Source organism: Passer domesticus, chromosome 7 (genome assembly GCF_036417665.1).
Source record: "Passer domesticus isolate bPasDom1 chromosome 7, bPasDom1.hap1, whole genome shotgun sequence".
In the NCBI taxonomy this organism is placed as follows: Eukaryota; Metazoa; Chordata; class Aves; order Passeriformes; family Passeridae; genus Passer; species Passer domesticus.
Genome location: NC_087480.1, coordinates 38,468,768 through 38,491,739, shown reverse-complemented (window position 1 = coordinate 38,491,739; position 22,972 = coordinate 38,468,768). Strand labels below are relative to the sequence as shown.

General features: G+C 44.0%; 1 protein-coding gene across 1 annotated transcript in view; it reads left to right on the top strand.

Annotated features, from left to right (window-relative positions):
• Positions 1 to 22,972, top strand: part of HMCN1 (hemicentin 1) — a 164,368-nt gene that overhangs the window by 7,282 nt on the left and 134,114 nt on the right. The window lies entirely within an intron of this gene.

Genomic DNA, 22,972 nt, shown 5'->3' with positions numbered 1-22,972 from the left:
TCCTCTGATTCTGCTAGTAATAAAATTCACTTTGCAACCTCCAGTTTGCCCTTGAAGTGTTTTCTCCCAGTCCTTATCTCAATTCACAAAGACGTCGTTAACTCTTTTTTCCTCTCCTTTGCCCAGCTGTGGCAGGAGAGGATGAGCAAGCAACGCTTGTGGGTGCTTGGCATTGGGCCAGTGTCAAACCACAACAGATAGATAGAGAAGAATTGCCCTGATTCTCTTTGAAAAGAGTAAGGTCAGAGGCCAAAAAATTATACTGTCCACTTAATTCAAGTAGTTGTCTTATTTGAGAGTTGAGTAGCTTCTATATTGCTACCAATATTGAAAGTGGGGAAAAAAAGTGCTAATTTAGAAAGTCTCATCTCCCTCTTCTTCTGATGGATCACAGAATAGCAGATTAAAGCTGGTGACAGCCAGTCTGTCAGAGCAGTGTTTTGGTGGCCTCAAATTTGTGAACAACCCATCTGACAACTCAGGGATGTGTAAGGATTTGGGGATTTTTGGAAGCTGGTTTGTTTTGGACTTGGATACACAGTGATAGCAATAATGAACCCATGTCCAAATTCAGAGTTTTTTCCTTGGTGTTTTAGGAGATGCAGTGTAAAGGTACAACTGTTCAGTGCTGCATTGCTATGTCTGAGGGCAAATCATAAGCAGACCTGGGCATAATAACTGGGAATTCTGCTATTTTGTGCTAAAACTGATGAAGTATTGCTATTAATATTTCACAAGTGACAATTTCAACGGGATGTACTGCTTCCCTAAAGCTCAAAAACTGCTCCGTGTTGTTACCACTACCAAGTGTTATTGTTGCTGTCATCAGGTGAGTGGCTGTCACCAACGCTGTACGAGTGAGCAGCTCTGGGCTGATAAGGATGAAGTCTAAAGCACTTTAAGACATTTCCATCTCTGAGGCTTCTGGGATAACTACTGAGAGTGTGGGAAATGAGTGTTTGAAACCTTATTGTCACCCTTAACTGGAGACATGGTGATATCTATAAAATGAATACCCTCTGATTGCATGGACGTTTTCTTGTTCCTCTAGGGGGATTTATCTGGGGTCCCTCTAAGAGTAGCTGCTTATATAGATTAGAGAAGACAGTAAGTATTGCCAGTGCCAGAAGCTCCAAAATCTGCGAGGCAGCCAAAATGTTGTGACATGATCCAAAAGCCTGTTAAAGCATCATTTACAACTTATTTTTCTGCTGTCTTAACTCTGCATGTCCAGCCCAGAAGGTATGCACAAGGGTGAATTTCCCCTCTGATTCTTGAATCCTTCTGGCAAGGGGAAGGATTATTCTCCCTGTTTTTATTTGAAGATACAGTAGATTCTTTCCTTGGGAAAAAAATGATAATGCCTCAAATATATAATTCTTTTCTGCTTTGAATTACAAATTATTTTTCATGTTAAATTTGAAATTGTTGCCTACAGAACTTGGAAGCTACTTGTTCTATTTTGCTTTGCTCTATTCAGCTCCAAGCTGTTATAATTCGAAGGAAAGCTCTGCAGCTCAAAAACAATGTCTTCCACTGCCATTCTGTCCCTATAATTACTACTGATGTCACTTATCAGGTGCCTTGCTGTTTGTTAGCAGTGTGCAACTTTTCCCTAGAGCTGGAATTTGTATAGAGGATACTTCACCTGCTGTGTCCCATGTAAAAGTCACAGTGCCTTTGTTAACTCGACTTCTAGGTACCTGATAATTCATAGAGAGATCTCCCAGTTTCTTAACCACTTTTTGAACAAAGAAACTTCCTCATTCACCTTTCTCTCTTCTTTCCTGCGCTCTGAATTTATCTCCCAGGGGTTACAGCAGCTTGTATTTCACACAATCACAGAGAGAAGCCCAATTAATCCTATTCATGGCTGTAATTGTTTAACACTGGCTATGGGTCTTGATGGGAGCTCTGTGGTATGGAAAGCAAAGAGCAATTTCTGCTGCTGCATGCATCTCCTGGATTGGTTTAAATGCACACAAATCAAATTCCTGCTGCTGTGTGAAAAGCAGATATTTAATGCCAATTCTCAAGTACTTTTTAAACTATGAATAGGCTGTCCCTCCCTGAGACTGATACCGTGTCCTGTTTTCACCTGGAGAAAGTAACTCTTTTCTGAGACTGCTGGGTAATGAAGTGAATAAGGAGCCAGAAATATTGTATACCTCTTTATCTCACTTTAACTGAGGCAGTAGTGTTCATTGTAAAGAGAATTGTCACAGAGATATGACAGGAGGTTAAAAAGGTGACCAGAGTATTTTCCTCTTGAAATGCTGAGCTTCCTCTTTTTAAGTGCCAATCCTAGAGGAAAGCTAGGAAAAACTATGTCTTTGTGGTGGGCAATCAGAATCATAGAATTGTTAAGAGAGGTTAATTATTAAGAGGTTGGATGAGACCTCTTAAGATCATTGAGTCCAACCACTAGTCCAGTGCTGCCATGTTCACCACTAAAGCATGTCCCCAGGTGCCATATTGACAGGTCTTTTGGACACCTGCTGGGATGGTGACTCCTCCACTGCCCTGGGCAGCCTGTTCCAGTGCCTGGTGAATAATTTTTTCCCAATATTCAATCTTAACCTCCCCAGGAGCAGTTTGAGCTTTTTTTCTCTCATCCTGTCCCTTGTTCCCTGGGCACAGAGCCTGATGCCCCCAGCTGTCCCCTCCTGTCAGGGAGTTGTGCAGAGCCAGAAGGTCCCCCCTGAGCCTCCTTTTCTCCAGGCTGAGCCCCTTTCCCAGCTCCCTCAGCTGCTCCTGGTGCTCCAGCCCCTTCCCCAGGTCAGTTCCCTTGTCTGGACATGAATTAATAGTGAATGAATGCCTTTAGGGAAGAGAATGAAGTTGAGTTCTCAGAGGAGAACGAAGGAGAAGAACTACCCAAGACCTGAAAGGTGGTGAAACTGACACTCTGATCCTTAATCCTTGCTCTGTGTGCTGCACTGCTGTCCAGCAGTACTGACTTGGTTAGGATGAGGCATGAGGCCATGGCCAGGTGCCTTTTGAAAGCTCACTGTTGTGTGATGCAGCGGTGTGTTACCTGCAGAGAGTGAACAGTACCTGTCCTGCAGAGGGGGCATGGAGTGATGGGACTCCCCGTGCTGAAACAAGTTGTGTTACAGCTTTTCTTAACCAAAGGGGAGCAAAAGGAGTTTGTATTGGGTTGGTGATTTTTTCAATGTGTCATGCAATGTTAATTTTGTGATTCTATGACTCGAGGTCCCTGTCATATTTTTTCTTATTTGTGCTTTATCCTTTGTGTGCGTATCAGAGGCTGCTTAGAATTCATACTAGTGTGGATTCTGCTCAGTGGAGGATCTGGCTAAACCGGATTAAGGACTATGGAAAAGGAGCAGATATTTCATTTAGTTAATGTACTTTGAATGTAGCTTAAAGCCTGGCAGGAGGAACCCTTTAGGCAGAGAGCCCTCAGATGCCAGTTGGTATATATTTTCCAGTCAATGATTTAATTGTTGGCATATGCTGTGGCTTTGGTTTTGAAGGAGACACATGCATCAGAGGAAATATTGAGAACATATGTTCTTCAGTTTGCAAATGGCAAAACAGTTTCTCTGTTGAAAGAGAATGATGGTGTTACTTGATCAGCTCACCATGCCTTGGTAATCAGCAGTTTTGTTAGAAGGAATAGGATGGATTCAATGAAATATGCTCTGGGCTGGCTGCTTTTTGTGCTTCATTACTCCAGCCAGGGAGAATGTTTTACCCCTTACTTACATTGTTGAACATAATGTGTTTTTTATAACTGGTGCTGGTGTTTAGGATTTCCTGTTTGAGGTGTGCTGCTCTGAGATCAGATTTACAAGATCCTTCAGTGATGCTGGCAGTGAATTCATGCCGTGCAGTTGTTGTTGGGTGAACTCTGGGTCCAAGATTTGCATTTTGCAAAGGGATTGTTTGCAGTGTTGCATTTTCAAGGGGGATCAGAATGGTTTAGGTCAGGCATATCCCCTTGTGGTGTATGGTTAAGCTTCTTTTGTTGCTTTTTGAGGAACATGAGCAACCTAGTCTTTGGTAACTGGTTTTGCCAGAGGAGAAGCACAATGACTTCATGTTTCTGAAGCACTTGGATGGGATCATGTTATGTCAAGATACACGCAGCCACGGCACTGAGGACAGGATTAATCCCATTCCGCTTCAGGCACTTCACTGAAGACTCTCAGCTGAGGGGCTGGTGACCCAGAGGCTCTTTCTGTAAATCACAAAATGAAACTGGCACCTTAAGGAGCAATTAATTCCCTGTGAATTTTTAAATACTCATTGGAGATCTCATTTGCTTTCGCTGGCTGTAGAGGAAGCAAAAGTTAGTTCAATCAAAGCCCTGAATTTAGAACGTAGGAAGGTAATTGAGAGGCTTTCTGCTTTCTAACATTCTGCACTGGGCTGACTGTCCACATAATAGTCCCTGAGGTTTGTTTCACATCTAGGTTTTCATCCTACCACGTGGATTCCAATGGCTCTCAGGGTGGGGGGAATAGGTTATTCCCACATGGTGATCCCCTGGCTCCCATCAGCAGCTGCAGAAGGTCCCTGGTTGGGTAGCCCAGCACACCCTCAGGGCTCCTGTGAGCCTGCTTTGCCAAGGGCCTTGGTGCATGTCTGATCACAGGGCCACTCAGGAGCTTGTGCACCTCCTTTGCCCTCTCCACAGATTATTGGCAGGGTGTTTGGAGACCCCTGTTTGTGTCACTTGAGGAGTGACACTGGCAGCTCTGAGGCCGGTGGTGCCGTGGGACAATCCCCAAGCAGGAGCTGGGATGCACCTGGAGCTGTGTGCTGCCAATGTAAAGAGGCTGTGTGTGTTCATGCAGCAATGTTAACCTCCTGTTCAGTATCCCTGTGCTCCTCCATCTTGATTTGCTTTGGTACTCCTCTTCACTCTGACCACTTTGCCAAGTTGTAGCCCTTCTCCTAAACCACTCCTAGCCTAGCTTTCAGTTTACAGTCATTTCTGGTAAGATATGCATTTTTGGAAATGACATATTCCCAGACAGCGAGCCAGCATGCAGCAAACGTCGCAAACACCCAGAGAGAACTGAAAGTGTTGAATTCACTCTCAGTGACGTGTCCCTGTTAGCAGGCTCATCCATTCTCACTGGAATAGTGGCTTCCTTACCGTTTGCTCTTGGGAACAGGCCAGTAAGTGTGTGATGTAGGTACAATGAATTAATATTATGCAGCTTTAAAAGCCAGTTTCATGTACCCTGATACATAGTGGAGCCAAATATCAACTTTATAGGATAAAATTACAACCAGCAGAGCAATGAGAGGTAACCAAAGCAGAACAGTACCTCAGTCCTCAGCCTGGAAAAATGCTGGTGAAGTGGAGTGAGTGGGGGTGGGTTTGCAGGATGGAATGAAAATGAAGGAATGTCTTGTGTTGCTGTAGTTCCTGCTAAATGTCTGGGCTGTTTGCTCGGGATAGCAGCTTTGAGCTGTGACTGTAGGTTACTGCTGGACTCCTGCCAGCTTGTTTAAATTAGATTCCTAGCCCGGGGGCTGGGGTGGTCAGCAGGAAGCCATTGTAATTTTCATGCCTTGGACACCAGTGTATTTTCATGAGCTGAAGTGAAGTGTCTCTGGGGATGCTGAATATCTCTGAAACATTTCCTGAGTTCTCTTAAGCTCTGCAATGGTATGTCCGAGTCTGTTTTCCAAAGGATGGAGCTTTTTGTTTAGTTAGTGAGGTCTTAGTTCACTTGAGTAGTATGCTTTTGCTCTTGGAACTCAGTGAGGAACAGAAGAAGAGGAGGAAAACTGTGCAGGAAAAATGATGGGCTCTGTCTTAGGACAGCTAGGAGTACTGTAATTTCTTTTATGCCCGCATATTAATTTGTGTTTCTGTTTACTAAAGTTTTCACGAGACTTTAAGCTACTGTGTCAGAGCCAGGTTTTTAGGCTGTGAATAGGGGAAATGTTTGGACAAGCACACAATTTTAGGTAAAAGAGCAATAGCTGGAGCCCCTAAGCAGAGAACCTGTGATTCTGCCCATCTTTGGGCAGATCTTTTCCCATTTGTTGTTACTTACACCAATACAATAGTGGTGTGATTTTTAATTAGAGATCTTTAGCATCCCTGCGCACAAAAATTGCTGTCATGTACCAGAAACACAAGAACCCAGGTGATGTCCCTGATGATGCCCTGGTACTTTGTTGAAATAAGACATGGTGTGCATTGGCTGGGGTAACATTTTGGCTACTCTCCTACAGCATTTGGAGACCATAACAAGATGCTTAGGCAGTGGTGCTTGGCTAGGATTGTTTACTCCTGGTTTTACAACATACCACTTAAACCCCTACATCTCAGTGTCTTAGGATATTTCAGATGTCTGTGTGATTGGCTTTGTTTTGTTGGTTTGAGTTTTTTTGTTTTTTTTTTTTTGAGTCTTGGGTTTTTTGTTTGTTTTGTTTTGGTCATGTCTTTCCCTTTTTAAATTTTACATAAGCTGAATCAAATCACAGGGAATTCATGTGACCTACCCCTGAGTCACAGTTCTCTGTGTTAACCACAAAACCACAAATCACTTTTTTCTTCCTGAAATGTTTATTCCTTCTTTTCATTTCTTTTTTAGTCTGTCTGACTCCTCAGCTTTTTATCTTCTTTGTCTCTGTATTCAGCCCATCACTTCCTCAAAATTTCCACTGACCCTTTTCCCTCAGAGGTTCAGTGTCCCTTCTCAGTACTCCCCTCCATATCTGAGGATTTCTTGGCAGTCTGGAGTATCTTTTGCATATACACACTGGATCATGGTGGTGAAGTGTTCTGGTGCTAAAGAGAATATATCCCTGCTCTGAAAGAGGTGCTGTTACCCACAAAAAGGTTTGTGCAGGGGAGCACAGAATGGGTTGGGTTAGAAAGGACTTCAAAGACCACCCAGTTCCAGCTCCCTGCTTTGAGCAGGGACACCCTGCACTAGTTCACATTGGTTAAAGCAATCCCTTCTTCTGTCACTCCACGCCCTTGTCCCAAGTCTCTCTCCAGCTCTCCTGCAGCCTCTTTAGGCACTGGAGAGGGCTGTAATATCTCCCTGGAGTCTCCTCCAGGTGAACATCCCCAGCTCTCCGAGGCTGGTGCCAGAGCAGAGGCACTCCAGCCCCAGGAGCATCTCCATGGCCTCCTCTGGACTCTTTCCATCAGGTCCATGTCTCCATGTCTTTCTTGTGCTGAGGGTGGAGTCTCACCAGAGCAGAGTTGAGGGGAGAATCCCCTCTCTCGACCTGCCAGGTGGTGGTTGCCTCAGCCTGAATGAGGCTGCTAGTGAGGACACATCTCATTCCCAATTCACACGTTGGCCATGAGAGTGAGTACTTTTGTAGATTTTGTTCTGGGTCAAAATTGGACCAGCTGACCCCGATACTTTGTTTTCTGAAATTGTGCTGAGTCCATTAAGTTACTCTTTACTAAAGTTGTAACTGTAGTGGACAGAATAATTATTGTTCTGCATTGCTTCCTGCTTCCCTCTTCTTTAAGGTCATGGCTTTTTGTGATTCCCCAGCCATGAGTGCTGTTTGGCAATCCCAGATTAATTCCCACACTGTCCAGGTTAGCAGAGGCTCTTCAGTTTGGGAGCTTGATTAGAGAGCATGAGCCATCCTGGGGCTGAGCAGAGCAGGTAAGGGCTTGTGTTTTGGTGGTTCTGGCCAGCAGGACTGGCAGTGGGCTTAGCTGGCAGAGCTGCAGCAGGGAGGGAACATCCCTAGTGCCAGTGAGCTGGAAGGATTGAGTTACATGGGATCTGTGTGTGAGGGAGAATCTGGACAGTCTCTGTGAATGCTGACAGTGAGGGAAAAATGAGGCTGCTTTGTGTGTCAAGCTTTGTTCTCAATATTCCTGCCGTTGCTTATGCTTAGGGTGTGAAAAGTGGGGATCATGTCGTTGCTGTAAAATGTTGGCCCTTTCTCTGCCTTCTAAAGTTGATTTGAATGTCATTCTGTTACCCAAATGAACCATGGTATAGGGAGATGAAAATAAGAACTGTTGGCTAAATGGCATTTTGAATAATTGGCAGTTTTACCACATCAAGCAAATCTTTTAATGCCTTGGTGGTTTGGCACAGCCACTGATATGATGTGTACCTGTGGGTGGGACTTTGTTTAGAGGGCACAGAAATTCTTCCCAGTCTAGAGGTGTATGGTATGGTCTGGAGCTGGAGCTGCACCTTAGCAAGTGGTAAGAGTCTGTATTCCTTTCTGGAAAGGACACATTGGAGGCAACTGAAGAGATGCTGTTGCATTCCTGCTTTGTGGGGATGAGTCTTGGTTCATCTCAAACTATCCTTTCTACAAAACAAGCAAATAGGAAAAGCCCTGAATAAGTGAAGCATGTTTTTAATTAACTCATTAATTTGCACAAATCTTGCTTAGAGGTAGATTTGAAGTACATAAAACTTTTCGCTCTGTAGAGAATTTTGGCTGTGGCTATTTATGGGATAACTCAAGTCCTTCTCACCTTGTGTTGTTTAGTGTTAAACATTAAACACGTGCTTAGTTACTCGCAATGAAATGTCCCATTGTGCAGATATAAAAGCCTTTTTTTCCAGTTTGATATTCTGTCTCTGAACAGGTTTTGATCTCAGTTAACATAGAGTAAATTCAGAGTAATTCCATTATAGGCAGTGATGCTAGTTTGGATTTACACCAGTACAACTGAGCTCAGAGTCTGGCTTTGGTTGTCTGCCATCTTACTTTACTAAATATTACATCCTTCCCAAATATCCTTTCTCATCTTGTCTTCAGACCTTGCTGGCTCCTCCTACTTTACCAAATTCCAAGAGTAACAACATAGGTGAAGTTTACTTGATGAAAGATTGTTTGAGCAGGGTCTGGTTTTTATTAGCTCAGCTGGTTTTCATTTTTTCAGCCCTGTTTGAAGTCTGATTGTGCTCAGGCTAGGATCTGGATCCATCCTGCTTTTCCTACTTGACTCAGTTTTGTCCATTAGAAGTGCAGTGTTTTAAATTACAGGGTGCTCCCCGACATTATCGTTCAGTAAGAATTATGTGCCTCAGTGATGTTTTAAAGCAGTTTTTAACTCCAAAGATCAGAAAAAGGAAAAAAGAGTACCTTAAGGCATTTCTGCTAATCAGCAACACAGCATGTTTGGAAGGGCTCAGTAAATGTGAGATGTGATTTCGGAGAATGAAATGAATGAAATTTTTCCTGGTTTTGTTGATATTTCCTTTGTAGAAGCATACACTGAACTTTCTTACAGAGTATTTTAATTTATCATGTCCAGGACAGCTGGAATTTCATCTAGGCTATTCTGTTAGTTAAATAGGGTTTATTATTCAGGTTTGCAGTTTGGACAGTTTTATCTGTGTTTGTGTTGTTTAGCTGGACACTGGGGCTTGGGCCTCGTAATCATTCCAGAATTAATCCGTAACATTTGTCTTAACATTTGTACAGTTGGGCTTATTCTGGTATAGTATTGCTACATTCATGTGATGATAAATAATCCTGCCCAGGATATCCAGCCCCAGCTCTAGGGATAAAGAAGAGATAGGAGATGGGAAACGCCACCTCATTTAGTTTGGAGACCTCAGGCACAAAGTTAAGCAAAACACTTTGGAATGTTTTTATATGTATGTATTCTGTTGATTTTGATACCCTTTTCACATATCCTTAAGAGTTTTCCTGAGTGAGGCCTGAAGATTTTCCTCTGGCAGCAAAGGGGATGTTTGGCAGAACTGGTGATTTAAAGTTGAGCCATCTTGCCATAGTCATTTGGATACCATTTTGTACTGCAGACACATGAACAAGATATTCAAGAGAGACTGGATGACTATCCGTGTCTGTACCTGAATAGCTCCTGAATTCCATGAAATGACAGTCTTCACTGTGACCATTCCAGTGGGCAGTTGATACAAAAAAATGGTGCCTTGAGCCTGTCCAACAGGCTGTTGTTTGAAGAATTAATGATGCCCTTGGAATCTTTGTTCCTTGTTCAGGAAAATTGCCTTGACTCTCAATGTATGCAGGAATTCCATGTTGGTTGTTCACATTCCTTGTGAATATCTTTAAGACACTGGAGGGGGGCCAGAGAGAGTTTGCAGCTCGAGCACTGAGGCAAAGACAGGACCAGTCTCTAAGGGAAGGATTGAAGACAGGCTGGGAGAGCTGTGGGAGTTCACCTAGAGAAGAGAGGTTTCTGGGGAGACCTGAGAGCCCCTTCCAGTGCCTAAAGGGCATTCCAGGAGAGCTGGAGAGTGACTTCAGACAGGGGCCTGGAGGGACAGGAGGGGAAATGGCTTCCCACTGCCAGAAGGCAGGGTTAGGTGGGATACTGTGGAGAAGTTCTTCCCTGTGAGGGTGGGGAGGTCCTAGTACAGGGTGCCCAGAGAGGCTGTGGCTGCCCCTGGATCCCTGGAAATGCCCAAGGCCAGGTTGGATGGTGCTTAGAACAACCTAATGGAAGGTGTCCCTGCCCGTGGCAGGGGGTGGAATGAGCTTTAAGGTCCCTTCCAAACCCAAACCATTCCCTGATTCCATGCCATTCACTGGTCTCATCCTCAGTGACTATACTTGCTGCAGCAGCTCAGGAATTAGCACTCACCCTTCACTCGTGTTGACTCATGAGGGGAGTGGTGACCTGACCACTTCAAATATCCAGTGTGAGCTGTCAGACTGTATTTGAAAGGACCTGCCAGTTCAGAGAGTGGGTTTTCTTCCAGACACAATGCAGACCCTGAGAAAATATGCTTTAGATTGACCTACACAAACAGTGCAAGTCAGGTGGTAACATTGATTTTTGGAGCTTGATGGCTTTATGGTCACAGATCCAAATTCCCGAGAGAAGATATCTTTGTGCTCTGTGTTGTATAAACAGGCTGAACGAGTTTAGTGAAAACAATCATCATGGTAAATGCTTCCGTTTTTAAACTGTAATCATTCTTTTAGAGTAAGTTTGGTAATTATTTAGCAATTGATTATTTCATTGCCCTGTGAGAGTTCCATGTTTTTCCAGTAGTCAGCTGAGTACATTCCAGTCTGTTTGGGCTAGACCAGATGGAGAGTAAAACTGGGAAATGCAATGCTCAAGACAAATGAGTTAGTTTAAATTAATTTATATTGAAGCATAAATAGTGGCATTTTTCAAACAAATTTTACAAGATGAGTGAACAGAAAACAAGGTTTGCCTAATGCATTCTTGTTTAGCTGATTAGGGCAAAAAAGTTAATGTTCTCATCCTCTTTCCCTCCTCCCTCTCTGTTCACATCTGCTTTTTGAGTTAGTTTGGAGCATGCTTGCATTTTTACACTAGTAAAACTCCGTGGAATTTTACAACCCACAGATAATATTTAATGTTTCCCTCTCTTCCACAGCTTCCTAAAAACTACTGAGCACTGAAACCTGCATCAAGAGCAGAAATACTCTGATGCCTTTTTTTACTTCTTCCAAAGCCCTGAAACAGCTTTCTTCTAGCTACTGTGCTCCCGTTGTTCTGAGGTGTCCCAGCGCTCCCGTGGGCTGTGCTGTGTCTGTGGGTCAGTGCAGGGGCACTGGGCCCACGTGGGGAGGTGATAGAGATCTGCACAGCTGGGATTCTGCTGCTGGGCAGACAAGGCTGGGCAAAGCTGTCCGGATTAGCAGCTCCCCAGTTAAGCTCTCGTGGATCCTGCTGTAATGAGCTGCCCAGAGTTCTTGCTTGCACAGAGGAGTTGGCAAAAGGCAGCGTGGTTGTAAGGGAGCTTGTTATAAACTACTCAGACCCTGAGTGGGGATAAGTTATAAAAGGTTTTATTGGGACGTAATAAAAATACACAAAGCAAAAGGGACAGCACTGGGAACATGGCTTGATGCCAGGGGCTCGTTCACAAAATGGCGGCTCTGCCTTTTATACACCTGGGAATTGTATCAGCAACATGAATATTTATGAGTGGTCATACATATTTTAATACTTTTCTTATATGTACTTGGCCCCTCCCAAAGTCTGCCAGTTGACCTTCCTGCACTGTCCTTTGGTGGAGACCTTCTCACAGCTTGATTTGAGTTGAGGTGCCATGCCAAGTTCCACCCGGGACACGCTTCCCCCATCCCTGGCTGTCCCATGCAAGGGGCACAGCCTGGCCTTGGACACTTCCAGGAACGAGGCAGCCACAGCCTCTCAGAGCAAGTCCTTCAGTTTGCTAGGGCAGCTCATCTGCTTTGAAAACTTCTCATACCCTCGAGCATTTAGGTAGACTCTGAAGGGTGCTGAAGAAAGGACCTGATGAGCTTTTTAGGATTCTGTGTCCTGCATGGATCCAGGTCACACTGATACAATGACATGCTCTGAGTTCTTGGATGAGCTACTGGTGATGAACCCTCACAGCTGCTGTTTCAGAGCTGGAGAGCAACCTGAAATTCTTCCTGAAGAAGTGCTTGGCTCTTCCTGCTTTGCGCTTCTTTCTGGTCTTTTCTCGGTTGATATTTAAAGCTATATTGTTATATAAGACAGGAGGAAACAGCTTCAAGTTGCTCCAGGGGAGCTTTAAACTGGTATTAAGAAAATCTCTTCCCTCAAAGGGTTGACACGCATTGGAACAGGTTGGCCAGGGAAATGTCACCATCCTTGGAGGGATTTAATAGCTGTGTCACTTGTGGATGTGGTTGATGGTGGCTTTGGCAGTGCTGGGTCAAGAGTTTGACTTGATGATCTTAGAGGGCTTTTCCATCCTAAATGATTCCATGATTCTCTATTATAAGGTGTTTTGGTGTCTGACTGAGATGTCAGTTTTATATGACAAATGACTGTGGCCAGAAATGATGCTTAGACATGGATTGGGGGATTGTTTACATACCACACAGTTTACGTAAGTCAGTGAATGTGCAGATTCTCTTTCCAAAGTGACAACTAAACATGTGTGTCTTGCAGCCAGACCCTCAGCAGCACTGAGTGTGAGACTTCTGTGCAACAGGATTCATTTACCAGATAGTCATTCTCAGGGCTTGTGTGACTACTGTGGGGAGAAGTTCTGGTTTTCGGTTCCCCTGGCAGATTAAAACCATGAAGTGAGTGTAGCGCTGTAGAGGAGGGAAAAGACCCTGTGTGCCTCTATGTAGATGGCTCCCAGCAGCCCAGCTCCAGGGGTTGCAGCCTGTCTTAGAGAGGAGAGCTGCCAGGGAGCCCTGTGTGCACTGCTGGGCCAGACTCAGAGCTGGGAAGAACCAGAGGCAAGGCATTCTGACTGCTGTGGCCCATGGAGAGCGAGGAGACACATGAGACCACTGTCACCACTGAGATATTCTGGCAGTGTGGAGACACTGCTCAGCCTGGCCCGACTCCTTTCCCCTTCCCCTGGGTTGTGGTGAGCGTTCCAGTTTCTCAGCCTTGGTTCTCTAGACTTCCGCAAGAAGTTTATCCCTTACTTGAATGGTTTCTGCTTAAAAATGTTTTTCTTGGTGCCATTTAGAGAATGACACAATTACAAATGGTACAGGCAAAAGTGAAGGGATGGGAGAGAGCTGCTTCCAGCTGACTCGCCAGTTACCAAAGTAAACAGTGCTGCAATGAAGCTTTTGAGAGGCTCGTCTGGCCATGAAAAACTTGCTATATCTTTCTTTTAAAATCGGCATTTCAATCCAAACCACGTATTTTTAAAAATAGAACTAAAATGTTTCAGTATCTTCTTTTTCCTGGGTTGGCTCTGTCAGATAAGCTATTTTGCAGTCTTATTTTCTGCTTCTTTTTCCCACTGCTTTCTTGTACAATAGAGTCCTGCAACAGCCCAGGTTGGAAGGCACCTCAAAAAACTCATCTGATCCAACTTCTCAAACAGACCCTCACCAGGAGTAAAAAATGTGTCAGATAGGTAGAGATAGAAAATGAATTATTTAGAGTCTTCACTGTTTAAGTTAGTAATAGATTTTTAAAACACCAGGAAGTTCATGTTAACCTGGAGCACCATAACAGCCCTTCTTTGAACATCCTTAAATGGGTATTTTAATTTCAACTAATCGATGCCTCTTTATTCCCAGCAGTATTTGAGGCATCTGGACCCTTGTTAGAGCCCTAGGGATAATATTCCCAATTGGATATTGTCAGAGTGAATAATTGGTGTACACGGACAGTGTAATCTGCTGTAACATTCCGTGTTCTGTCAGCTGCACATGGATTAGTTCTGTGAAGTGGAGACTTAGCTGGAATGATACAGAGATTTGAATTTACAGTTGTAATGCCTGAAAGGACAGGGTTGGGGTTTCTAATGGTTTTACACTGGTAATCCTTTAGCAATTCACTTTATAGTGAAATACTTGGACGGGAGCTGGGGTCTGTTCTGACTGAAATCAATAAAAACGCTGTCAGTTACTTGGAAAGAAGGCAGATGTATTTCTCGTAGTAAAAAGGAAAAAAAGAATATTTTAGGTATAGAGTAACCTTATGCAGAATATCTGAATTTTGTACTGAATGTGACACTTCTTTCTCCCAGCAGCTGGCGTCAGATTACGTGATTTTTGTTATGTTTGGAAATCTGCATTCTCAAAGGATGGCAGCTGGATATATCCTAAAGCCTTTTTGAGTACCTAAATGATGATGTTCATGCATGTATATGTGTGCAGGCACACACAGGTCATCTCCTAGAACCTTGGTTTATTCTCTTAGAATTTTCAAAATTAAACTTTTTTCTTTCTGCCTTGTGTTCTGTTGAGAGGCAGTGAGAGACAGGTAGTTTGGTATGAAAACTGAGGGGACTCTATTTAGTAGTGCTTGAATTATGCAAGCATAGGTAGGTCTGTGTTTAGTGTCTATCTTTTCCCTTTGTTTAGGGCTAATTGAGTAATTACGGGGTTTGCTGATACTTTGCTGAGCAAAATTTAACTAGTGTTTCAAGGATTGTGTCTGGCTTCTGTAGGAATTCTAGCTCAGTCTTGACTTTTTTTGTGTTTCTTTTAGGGAAAACTTACCACACTGTATTTGAGCTTCAAATCCAACAGTGGTGTTTTTGTCCCAGGCCATGTAACTCCCTCCAGCCAAAGAAACCTCCAGAGACCCATATAAACCTAATATATCATAGTGCATCTATGGTCAGATGGAGAGCCACCAAGGGGATCAGGGGGATGGAGCCTCTCTCCTATGGGAAAGGCTGAGAGCAGTGGGATTGGTCAGCCTGGAGATGAGAAGAGCTGTGGTGACCTCACTGTGACCTTCCAGTGCCTGAGGGTAGCCTACAGGAAAGATGGAGAGAAACTTTTTACAAGGGATGGAGGGACGGGACAAGGGGGAATGGCTTCCCACTGCCAGAGGGCAGCGTTGATTCAGTGTTAGGAGGGAATTGTTCCCTGTGAGGGTGGGGAAGCCCTGGAACAGAGTGCCCTGAGAAGCTGTAGCTACCCCATCCCTGGAAGTGTCCAAGACTAGGTTGGACCGGGCTTAGAGCAAGCTGGGCTAGCGGAATGTCCCTTCCCAAGGGATGGAACTAGAAGAACTTTTAAGATCCCTTCCCACCTAAGCTTATGATTCTATGATGATTTAAAGTAAAATTATCTTTTACGATGTGAAAGCAAACCTCAACATAAGCTTGTTAAGAGCAGGATAGGGTTAATATGGGAACATACTCTGGGAGGTCCTTGTGTTCCCATGGTCTTTTGGCACTTTTAAGGACTGATGGATTAGTGCCATGGTCTCCATAAAGCTTGTTAGGAGAATGGCTTCTTGAAGAAAACACTGACCGCTGCTTTATTAATAACTGGGGGGTAATTATCCCTGTTAAGTACCATTCCTGCCTGGGGACTTTGGTTTGTGCTGCATAATGGGGATAGAATGTTTCCCCTCATCCCAGACTGAGCAGGACTGGGTTATCCTGCTCCCAGGATGCTTGGGTTGCTGATGGTGACTTTATTTGCTTACAGGGTCTGCTTTTGTGTAGCTGTGGGTTCTGAGTGCATTAGTAGTTCCTTATCCTTTGGGAAAGCAATGCAGCCGCAATTTCAGCAGGAGAGAGCCAGTTGCTTTTCAGTTTGCTGATGTCTCAAGATCAAAAACCTGACTTGGCTTCAGTAAGGTAGCTGTCTCCAAGGATCTTCCAAATCTTTTTGAAGGAAGCAGTCTGGAAATATAATCTTCCAAGCAGAAGAAGCTTTTAATTAGCCATTGTAATTGAATTAATCTATCCTGCAAATAAAAGAAACTGTCACTTTTTTTGCTAGTTAGCCACTGGACCCCTCTTATGGTGAGATACATTTGGGGACACGGTGGGAGCCTGAGTTCCATGAAGAAGGAGAAGGAGATTTATGGACAAGGATGTGGTACCCTGCAGTGCCAGGAGGCTCCCGACGGTGGAGCTCGGATATTCCCGGTCGACAGCGGTGTGGACAGCAGCTCAAAATCAATCATGCTAGATGTCACAGTAAATAAGTTCATTTTGTAATGCAATATTAAGTATAAATTGTGAATTAAAATTTGTGTTTTTAATCCTTCTTGATTTGATTTCAGCATGGTAAGGTAATTAATCAGAAAGCAGCACTGTGAAATGGGTAGTTGCATTTGTTCCTGCCCGATTCCTCAGTGCACGTTCTTTATCCAGTGCCATTACAAGTGTAGAAGGAACAGTGCCAAAATACACAGACCCAGAGATGAGACAGAAATAGACCTGGACTGAACTGGAGTTCAGTCTGGAGAAGGAATTTAAAGAGCATTATGAACTGAGTTTTACTCTGTTCAGCCTGTTGTTAACAAGGGGAAATAAACACAAACAGAAAGTGAGCTGATGACCTTCTCAGATGTTCAGTGGGAGTTGGGAGCGCGGGCCAGCCCTGGGATCCAGCGCTGCTCCCAGGCTGGACAGTAAGGAAGCTGTGTCTGCAGTCCTTATCAGCTGTTTGTCCTTTACTGTAGGCTGAGTAAAGCAAATCGCTCAAAGCTTTTCCCTCTTGTGTCTGCTCGTGCCTTTTGTTGTTGGAACAGCAAAGCAGCCCCATGAACGCCTGCAGAAGTGGCAGTGCTGGATGGGCAAGCACAAACCCCAGAGCTCTGGGCATGCAGGAGATGCAGGAGAGCACAGGCTGCAGTCCTGGACATAGTCAGTGCTGGGATGGAGCTCCAGCTCTAGGCTTGGATGTCAGGGACCACCTAGTTGTAAGAGCTTCCCACAATCTCCATGGCTCACTCAGCCCTTGGCCTCTGTCAGGGCCTGTCAGCCGAGTTGCCAGCCGTGGCTGTGTGCTGGGAGTTGGGCAGCCATCCACGGAGGGCTGGCCAGAGGCAGCAGAGTCAGCTCAGACACGGCACTGTGGCCCTGCTGGGAACAGACCTCCAGGCTGTGCAAAAGGCAGGGAGGCAGAAAGGTGGGGCTGCTCCAGATTTCAGCATTCAGTATGTTTGCTTGTCCCCAGAAGGAAAAAACCTTGCTTTGTGTCCTTTTTTTGGGACATTTAATAGCCACTAAAGTCATTACTTGGAATCTGAACCACATGGACTCAAGTTTTCTGGTCTCTTTGCTCATAATTGTGCACCAGCAATAGATAAAATCTTCTGGCCTCTCAGTGGAGCTAGAGGAGATGTTCAGGTGGATTACTTCCTTAGAACAATAATCAACCTGTGTTTCTATTTCATTGAAGCTATCTTTTTCTCATTTCCAGCCTACAGGTGTACTTTTTTTAATTAGGATTCCTTGGTTAATGTGATGTGCCTCTCATGCAAAGGGCTTGAGAAGTTCCAAGACTGTTTTGTGCATTGTCCATTTACAAGAGCATTTGTAGCCAATCAGGATTTATTTTAACCATCTCTGGGTAGAGGAGGTTACTCTCCACACCCTGTGGTTTGTGACTGCAGTTCTTAGAAGGTGGAGTTAACAGTGTGCTGGGCAAATCTGTCCCTGATTTTTATTCTTTCTTACTGCATGTGGTTAATAACTTTTAGACAACTGCACTTGAGGCTCGTAAGCTAAACTTAGTGCTTGTTGCAATAGACAAAAGATGAGAATAATAGATTTTATCCACTCTGGGTCTCCAAGTGAGCTTTCTTTTCCAAGAAATGAAGCATGAATAATGCTTTTTTTTGTCATTGTTATTTTTCTTAAAAAAAAAAAGTCATGAGCTCATAACTATTAAAACAATGGGAAATAACAACACAAACGTGGCACTTGCTAAGGCACATTGCTAGTAAAGCTTGTGTTAGATCTTTGGTCACTGAGTTTCAGCCAGGCTCTGGCCACTGTCCTGAGGTGAAGAGTTTGATGCTTGAGGGTGGTGGCCCTTGCCATCCGTGAGGATGGAGCTTCATCATTTTCACTGATGCTGGTTTGGACTGCTTAGCAGGGCTCTGCAATTCCCAGGATAATCTGTCTGGTTTGTCTGTGAACAGCCAACTCATGAAAAACTGGGTGAAAAACTGTGAGCAGTCTGACTCCTTCCTGTCTGCTGTTACACTTAGTAGTCATAAGTCATGAGGCTGAAAAATGATTTAAGAAATAAAAAAGTGAGTGTGTTAAGGAAACGTGAGCTTGCTGGGCTGGTTTGGCTCATTTCTCTCTGGTTAAGAATCTGGTAAAAGTTGCTCACTGCAGTTTCTGAGCTCTTCAAAAAATTCATCATAGCCAGGTTAGAATCTGCAAGCAGCTGAGTCATGAGGAAATATCATTTAGGAGGAAACTTCAAATAGCCTATTACATGTTCTAGTGCTAAGCATCATGGCTTACTCAGTGCTCCCTGAATCCATTGGGATGTTCTTTCCAGTGGATATGTGTTAGCCATGGTGAGGCTCATGGCTGTAGGCAGCATCAGCAGTGCTGTCTTGTGCTGCTGGAAAAACTCATCAAGGTTTCTATCCACACAGCTCCCATCATCTGAATGGGAGTTGGGGCTGTCCTTCACTTCAGAGCATGAAGCACAAGGCTTTAAGTTTGGTCTTTTTTACTTTGTGGTGGAGTCAGCTTCTTGGTTTGGTAGTCTATAACAGAAATTTGCAATCAGTTGAAATGGAGCAGCATTTTTTTGTGCATTAAAATATAACGCTATGAAACAGGTTCTGATCCTGTGTGCATGTACTTGTCAGCTGTGCGAGGAACAAAACTATTCACTATAATTTGAGATGTCAGTTACAAGTGGTTTTCTTCTATGTAGTCTCACCTGTGTGTTGACTCTCTCTTTAAATGGAAGGAGAGCCCTCTGAAGCACTTCCAGTGGCAGCTCATGAGGGATCTGTAGGGGGAAGAGCCTGCAGGACCCAATTTGCTGTTGGAAAATTGCAGGTTTCTGCTTCTGTGCCCTCAGGATGGACAGCTGCTTGGAGCCTGGCTGGAGCAGCTCTGCCATTGTTCTATTCTCTGAGTTCTTGGCAGTGGCTGCTTCTAAAGGTCTTCAGAGGCATTATAAGCAGAGCTTTGCAATGGATTGGATACAGTTCTCTTCTTTCTCTGAGAAGAACATTAAATCAGATAAACCTCAGTGCTCAGCACCCTTAGTAAATGGCTCTTAGGAAATAATTGTACCGCAGCTTCTTTTGGCAGGGATCTTGGTTTATGCATTTCAGCCGTCTAATCTGATTACTCCTAATCCTCGAGCATCGCTTCATTTGTGGTGAAAATTATTTGATATACGTGTACTCATACACACACATATATAAATGGGCAGCTGAGGATTTGTTTATCTGGGTATGTGAAACCCATCTTAATCCTCTGATCTCAAAAACTGTCAGAATTGCTCAGTGCTAGACCTGTCAGTCCACTTCATAAATAAAAAAGAATGTGGAAGATAATTGTCACCCAGGTTTTTTCTGTGTATACTGTGTTATGAAGAGATAACTAAATACACTAATTACTATAGAGATAACTAAATATGCTAACTGTAATATTCATTTTTATTAGTATGTAATTAATGTAGTTATATGATATAACAGTGTAATTATTTTGGTATTATTATATATAACATAATATTAATATTGTTATTGGAATATCAGGGATTTGTTGCTATTCTGTGGTAGGCTTTGGGGTTCTGGTTTTTTCTATTTTACCTTTTCATTTGTAGTGTCATTGTTTTGAAATTTATATTTCTTTGGAAGTATTCAAAGGTGTGGAGGCTTTTTGGGGGGATACCTTTGCTTTATTTATTTAGTTAGTTTTAATTCTGGATATGGCTTTGCATCAGGAAAACATCCTTGCTGTGAATTAGAAGAAAAAATTCTGTGGGTGAGAGCACTCCACAAGGTTTAGCATCTCTGCCAAAATTCCTTCAGCTACCATGTATCGCTTAGAGCTTTCTTATTCCTTCTGGAATAAACAAATCCAGTGTTCTGAGTTGATGAGAGGTAGGCAAAAGACTTCTGTATTCCTTTGCTAGATCTCCTAAAGCACCCAGCTGTCCAAAGCAGACATTTGGTGCAAATGTGTTCCGTGGTCAGGACTAGGGGAGTGCCAAATTTGCAATCACTGTTAGTGGTAATTATGTGCGATTGTGTGTCATGGGGAAACCTGTGGTTTTCCCAACATGCTTGCTGCTCAGCTTGTACATAAACATGTGGCCATTTGAGGTGTGGCAGAAAGCCATGGAAAAACAGCAGGGCCTTTTGGAATGGCCAGTTTCTCAGGTTGCTGCGGGCATTTCTCCTTATTTACCAATGAGATGGTTTTTACAAGACTTTCCCCAGAAAGGACACATCAAAATCCTTGATTTCTGTGTTACTCAGTCATGTGTTGTCATAGTTTAATTGCTTAGGTACAAACTTAGATGCCGCAGTGGCCACGTTGACTTTTGTGATTTCAGTTTCAGAAGTCCAGGCTTTTCTCAGGGACGTGCAGCCGTTCCTTCAAAACGTTTCCTTTTGGCTGGTACGAGTTTGTGTGTGTGCAAGTCTGACTGTTTATTCCCAAGTCAGTCTGGAAGAGCCAACATTGACACTGTACTTGTGAGGCCAGAGGATTGGGTTGGTGCCTCAAAAAGACTTGCTGCCTTCTGGGGCTGTGTCAGCTTTTTTACTTTTTCACAGCTCCCTCTGGGTGACCATGAAAGTTTTGTAGTAGTGAGCAATGAAGAGACCCCCACAACAATCCAGTTCCAAATACTCCCATATCACCCTAAAAATGGATTCAGATTGCAGCATGAGAATTGGAAACCATGCCTCCCCCTCCCTGGCAGTATCCAAAGCCAGGTTGGACAGGGCTTGGAGCAACCTGGGCTAGTGGAAGGTGTTCTGCCCATGGCAGAGGGTGGGACTGGATGGGCTTTAAGGTCCCTTCCAACCCAAACCATACTCTGATTTTGTTTTCTGTCAGAGTATTCCATGTGTCAAGCCTCACCTAAAAAGCTAATTCAGTTAAAAAGCTTATTATTTTATTCTGCTTGGTGTGTTTACAGGGTGTAGCTTCTGAGTGAATATTCTGTTTAAACTATGCTTGTTATGTAAATTTAAATCACTTCTCACTCACTCTTTATATTCTGGACACTTCGAAGACCTGTGTTCACCTGTGTTGGTGAAACAGCCTTATTTGGGCTGTACTTGGAGGTCACCAAATGAGGATGAAAGAAACTGAAGCTGGTGAAGGCTATTAAAGCTTTCCTGGAGGTAGGTGACATAAGCTGGTGGCACAACAGTGTGTGAAGAACAGCTGCTGGGTTTTTTGGGATGAGCTGTTGAGTGTTCAAGTGGTGAGGAGGAGCATCATCACCATTCAGACATGGCCTTGGTTGTGGAATCAGCTGAGGACATCTGCCCTGCTCCTGCAGGGTTCTCTGCTCTGTCCTGCCCACAGCACTCGATGCTGACCATGCCTCACTCTTGTGGCCCAGGTGCATTTCCCAGCTGAGCTCTTTGCTGAGCTCTCAGCAGAGGGCAGCTGGAGCCCTGATCCTGCAGGAAGCTGGCCAGGCTCTGCTTGGCATCGGCACTGCTGGAGCCAGCCCATGCTGCCTATGGGGGAATAAGGCCAAGTTCTCAGCCCATCTGACCTGATGGGCTGTTTTAGCTTAGCTGAAGGAGTCTTGCCTTTCAGATCTTTATTTTATAGGGTAAAAAAACCTTTCCAAAGGATTTACTGCCCTAGACTGAAACACTGAATCCCTCAGCGGGTGGGAATAATGAAGCTAGTGGGGTTACTGTATGGATAAACTCCAGTCAGTGATGTGCTTTAGAACAGTGCTTGGCAAGGGGGAGATTGGAAGCAAAACATTTTGGAGGTAGCTTTATTGCAGGTGTTTGCTCTAAAGGATACCCAAAGGAGAATACTGCCAGGGGGAGCAGGAACACAGCAGGATGAAGTATGTGAAGGAACAGTGAGTCCTTATAATGGCTCTTGTAATGGTAGTGCAGCATTTTAGTACATGGCATTCACAGATAAATGACTCACAGTCATACAAAAAATCCCCAAGGACAGTTTAATATTCCAGGAAAGGTTTTGTGTGATCTTGTGGGTGACTTTCAAAGAAATTAAACCAAAAGACATCCATAAATAGAGCTTGTCTAGCAAATACTGGTGTGATTAGAGTAGACCTTAGTGATGGCAGTTGTAACTCCAGTGAAATAAAACTTTGGATTGTTTAAAAAAGAAAAATGTCTGTATTATATGGAAGATAAGTGCATATTAACTTTTATAGAGCTTGGAAAGTGTTGTGAGGTCTGCTGAGGCAGCACTTCCCTGTAAGCTGCAGCTGTATTAAATTGGCACCGTTGCAGTTTCATGCTTGGCTTTTACCCTGACAGCAGAATTGTGCCCCATTTGGTCTGTCAGGACTCAGCTGATCTCTTTGAGTGCTTTGGAGCACTCAACTGGCAGAAATCTCTTCATTTGTGTGTGTGTGTTTATTTATTGATTTTTGGCATAGCACCCTGACTGCGCTTGCTGAGCTGGGCGAGTGCCCGTGGCCAGGGCAGCAATGCCTGCCTGGGCCAGGCAAAGAATGGAGGGCACTGGTGCCAAGGCAGATTGAAGTGAACAGGCAGGAAATCACAGCATAGGAACCAGCTGGCTGGAATCACATTTGATACCAATCAGGAAGGCAGCTGTGTGAGAGGGAGAGGGACAGCTCCATGGGATTGGGAAATGCGCAC